We start from the raw sequence: 5392 nt of genomic DNA on the forward strand, positions 1-5392 counted from the left end.
TTCAATGCTCGAGAGGTGATTCATATGATCAGGTGCTACTGCAGAGCCACTTTACGTTCACAGCCGGCCCGTTCTGAACATGTGCATCGCAGGGGTGAAATGAAGTTGCATCTCGTGTCCTCTCAAGCTACTACGCTCTCATTTCACGTGCTGGTTTGTGACGGTACTGCACGGGAAAGCAATGGGCCTCATGCAAGAACATTTTTGTATTCAAGTCAGAGTCACCAGACTCTCCACAGACTTGCCATAATTTTCACGTTTTAAGATGATGAATGCCTCCTGTTCACGAGGAGGTGCCGCGTTGGTGATTTTTGATCGTTAGCATAAGCGACGCCCCATAATTGCTTTAGAAGCAGGCACTCAGGCTGTGTTGGTGGGGGGCGTGTTGCTTCAGGTGCTGCTGAAACATGAGAGACGACCCACGAAGTCCAGTTTGAGCAACAGAATGGCGAATTTGAAGGCCTATCGGGCACCAAAACTCTGCGCAGCTGTTTGTAATAGTCCGGAAAGTTATCACGGCGGCAAACGTTTTAGCTAACGTGGCGCCGATTGCCGGAACAGTAGGAATACGGCCTTCAAGGTACAAGGTAACCAACCAGGGATGTGACCAACACAGAAAAGTTTCACCCAGGTTTAACTTTTCTGCTGAATGACCCTGCGTTTTGTTTTTTTTCCCCCTCGTTGGTCACTCCCATTCAGATGAATGAGGAGGCCGCGGTTTTTTTTTTTTTTCACGCAGAGCTGTGGGAAAGTTTCATTCACAAATGTGTCGTCCAAAAAGCACAAAGAAGAACGTCACTCTGCAGAGTTTTAAGTCCTGCTGGTGGAAATCAGCATAACAGATATAGAAATGTCAACAGCCATATCAGGGGACTTAGAACAATTAGACCGTATTGATACAGCTGCCAGTGACATGTTACCGGTGTACAGCTGTTCTGTGACAGAAATAAAGAGGGAATTTTCTTCCGTGAAGTGAGACTCTTAAAAAAGAAATGAAGTCTTGCTACCGCGAAGCAGCCTGTGACTTGGATGGTGACGGTCATGGAGATGAACACGGAGACTGCTGATATAGCAGGTGGTTTTACGCTGTCAGGTGTTGTGACGGAGGATGTCCCCCTGCACAGAGACCTGCAGACAAGGCAGCTCAACTGTAGAAGATGCCCTTCCAAATTATGCCAGTCAAATAAAAACAAGTAATAGTTGTCCAAGCTCTCAGTAACTTGGCAGCCGTGGTGACGGTGATGGCCCGGTGAACGGAATATTTATTTTGCGCGAATTTTATTTCAGTGGATATCGGTGACTTATGTAAACTCCAAATTCATTCAGACTAAGGCATCACAATGCTGAGGGCAAACTGTGCATTTCATTTGTAACTTAGAGAAAATTCCAAATGCTTAAACCTTGCTTCATGCCACCAATTCTCTTAAATCACCCGTACATGCCACTTATCTGTTCACGCAAGTGGTTCTTGCATGAGGTGCATTTTGTGTGTCAATAACAGGTTTCGTGTTCAGACGTAGCCCTGGTTGGAGTTTTTACCACCAGCTACCCACCACGTGAGGGTAAACGTGTCTTGACAAGTTGGTTTTGCCCCCTAGAGGTCTACTCAGCCTTTTGGGGCTTCCGCTTCATCCACAGATCATTTTTGCTAAAAACTGAACGGTTTTCTTTTTTTGGGGTTTCAGCCTTTATGAGGGTTGGACGACAGAGTTAACATCCTGTGCTGGATGAAATTTAAAATAATTTAAAACTGAAGCAAACCTTTTTGTCATTTTCATTTTGCCAGGATGCTTCTGCTATACTTCACTGTCTAAACATTCTTACTCCTTGAACCAGCAGCTGTTAGTTTATGAGTAGCTGCGTCCCCTTTCATTGCTGACCAGTATTTTCCAGTCCGAGCTCAAGCACCAATGATTTTCTTTACTTCAGGAGATTGTACACGTCTTCTTCAGTGTTTCTGTCTCTGTTAAATGATCAAATTTTGCACAGCTGATGTGATGTTTACGTCACATTTCAAGCTTTTTGTAAGTCATCTCACTCCTTTTTTTTATTCTAAACATTTAGAAAGTATATAAATATACAGCATTTTAATTGTACATTTCGGGAAATAAGCTTATTCACTTTCTTACCAAGAGTTAGATGAGAAGATAGATGCCACTCTCGTAAATATGAAGCTAGGAGGTGGGTTAGCTTAGCTTAGCATAAAGACTGGAAACAGTGGGGAACAGCTAGCCTGGCTCTGTCCAGTAGTCCTAAAATCTTCCCACCAACACCCTTGACGCTCATTAAACGACAAGTTGTGGTTTTACGGAAATACCATGGGACAAACCCCCCTGTAAGAACACAAATTGTCGTGTTTACACTTTGGTTTTTGTGCAGACGAAACAAACAAAATTATCACGTGTTAATTAAAGAGCTTTAAAGGTGCTGTTATGTGGATTTTTTAATTTTTTTTTATTTGGGGCCCGGCTAGCGGTTTCCCCTTATTTCCAGTCTTTATGCTAAGCTAAGCTTCATACTAAAGTCACAGACGTGAGAGAGTGGTATCGATCCGTTTTTAGGTGCCCTGAGCTTAGCAGTTGTCTTCCTGCTCACACAGTATTTTACCGAACAGTGAAAAACATCAGACTGGTTTCATGGTTTAGACGAATTCAGTGTATCTTCACAGCAGCTTTAAGGCGCTTTGGAACCATTAAAACAGGAGACAGCGCTGAGGTTTTTCACTGTGCGGGTGTACAGGATTTTGAGCGGGCAGCCCCTCTGTCTTCACCAGCTTCTCATTTTTTCCACAAAATCTAAAGCTCCATCAGAACTGCCAGTCTCCTCTTAAAAGTGCTGCGCTTAATAAATACTCTTGATAAGTCCGAATACAAGCGCGCAGAGAGGTTTCCATTCCTGTATTAAAAAAAAAAACAACCTGCAAACAGGTCAGCATGCACTGTTTGAAGTAGCTTTGTGCTTTGTCCCCATTAACCTAAGTCAGGTCTCCGTTTTTACGTCTCGTTCCCAGCGTCTCGCTTTTCAGTCAGGAATCTGCCAGTCGGCTTCGACCCAGTATATATGAGATATACTGTATGCATAGAGATTGTATCACAGGTTTTGTTTTTAGTTTCGTTTTTTTTTTAAATATTAAAGAGTTATTTTTGGAATCATTGGTATAAAAATTTTAAAAAGACGGAATATTTTTGATAGGACGTGTAGGCCACATTGATTTTGCAGTTTGTGTAGCAAGTTCCTTGAGCACTAAGAGGAAAAAAAAACAAGAGTATTAAAAAAAAAAAAAAATCTAATATATCGTTTGTCATAAATTGGAAAATATCTAATCCCAAAATGCAATGTAGAAAGTGCTCTAGTTTGAGATGAATGTGTAGATTAAGAAGTAAAAATCTGAAGACAATAAAAGTAGCTTTGAGCTGTTCCACAATTGTTGTTATTTTTACCTTAAGTAGCCAAAACATACATGTTTTAATGCTCGGAGATGATACATACCGCTCATTACAATAATCCACTAAAGTATTTATTATTTTCGTCCGTGCTTCATATAACACAAGTGAATGTGACCGCTAACCCCGGAGGAGCTGTTTTTCCGACTCGTGAACCTCCACGTCAGGTTGCTACATGGCTTATTTAACAAGCTGTGTACTGTCCCTCTGGTCAGCGGGGACGTCTGACATGTAGGTGGTTTCGACGTTATCAGTAGGTTTGGACGGAGCAGGTAAAAGTTCAGAGCAGAGTTTCTCTTCTCTTTTTTTTTTTTTTCTTTCCATTCCTGGAGGAAAAATCCAATCCTGCCCAGTTTGTGACCTGAGTTTTACTTTCGTCTCAGAGAAAATGCCGAGCTGATGGTGATAGGCCTTCGGAATGACCTGCCAACCGCATGAGACGTGTTTAGTAAACGATGGAAGAGGCCAACCGCCCCAACTGACTTCCGTGTTGCGATTTAGCCGCGCTAGCGCCGTGGCTGAAGGGATGGCAGTGTCGGTCGGTCCCGCCACCGTGGTCCACACTGAAATATCCCAAACGGTCACATACAGAGAACTGACACTTACACTATTGCGTTCGGGGCCTTTAAGGTGGATCGTCACTACCCTCATCTTCACTTTAAATGAATTTCCGATTTATTCAGGCGTTTTTTGGGGTTTTTTTTTGAGGAGCCCGAGTGAAGACCGAGGCCTGTTTTTGAAGGCAAAACTCTTGCGATTCGATGCTCGACAGAAAGCAAAGTTGGGGGAAAGTTGACATGTTTTCACCTGCTGTGTAAATAACCTCAAAACCGCATGGATGGTTTCTGGAGAGCTGATTGATCTCCACAAAGTACACACCGCATTGTTTTCATCATTTGAACTTTGGAGCCTTGGAAACAGGATGATTAAGTTTAAAAAAAAATGCTCCTCTAGGGTTGACTTTTTTCATTTCATACTCTCTATCAGGGCAGTAAGATTTTGGAAGATAAATTATTATTTTCTGTCTAGAAAAACAACTTTCCACTATGTCAAAATGAGAAGTACTTTTATGCTTTATGATCGTTTTCTGAAGTGTTGTTCTGTGTAAATCATCTATTTATTCATAAGCACCAGCTTTATTTTGGTGAACCTGGTATCTGGGTCCTAATCCGTTTCTGAAGAGCTTGTGTATTTAAAGAATAAAATCAGTTTTATGAAAAATATCGTCTGTGGATCTTTCTATTCCAGGAATACAGGTCGTCCATGAATTTCATTTAGCCTAAAGTTTCTCAGGTACCGTACCGAAGTACTGTTTTGAGATACTTTACTGCATTTCACAGGGGGAAAGGACTTTTTACTCCACCAGATTTGTCTCATAACTTCGCAGGTTCGAATTAAAAGTTCCAAACGTGATCAACAAATAAATGATGATGTTTTATTCTAGAGAAACATGAGACTACTGAGCCCCGGAGGATATTCACAAGTAAAGTAAATGAAGTAACGTTCACCAGCTGCAACATTAAACTGATGTACACACCAATACACCAGCACCTACTGTATAATCCAGCGATACGAGATATATTTGAATCTGAAATGGGCCATTTTGCACAGTGAGCATTTTTACCCCTGGTGCCTTTAGTATGTTTCGCTGCGAATGCTTTTACACTTTTTCCTTAACTTTTGAATGGATGACGACCTCTTACTTCTTACTTGTTTTTTGTTTTTGTTTTTCTTCCACCACACCGCTTTTCCCTGAACAACAGGATTCATGGGCTGACAGAGTTTCTGTCGCAACAGGGAGCCTTCAGCTCAAGGATGAAAGTCCCCCTGTGTGTGTGCGTGCGTGTGTGTGTGTGTGTGTGTGTGTGTGTGCGTGTGCGTGGCGTGGGCGTGGTGTTTACGCCTCTACCTCCATTTCCCTCCAGTGCAGCTCACTCGCAGCCGGCCTC

The sequence above is a fragment of the Xiphias gladius genome, chromosome 20, assembly GCF_016859285.1.
Source record: "Xiphias gladius isolate SHS-SW01 ecotype Sanya breed wild chromosome 20, ASM1685928v1, whole genome shotgun sequence".
In the NCBI taxonomy this organism is placed as follows: domain Eukaryota; kingdom Metazoa; phylum Chordata; class Actinopteri; order Istiophoriformes; family Xiphiidae; genus Xiphias; species Xiphias gladius.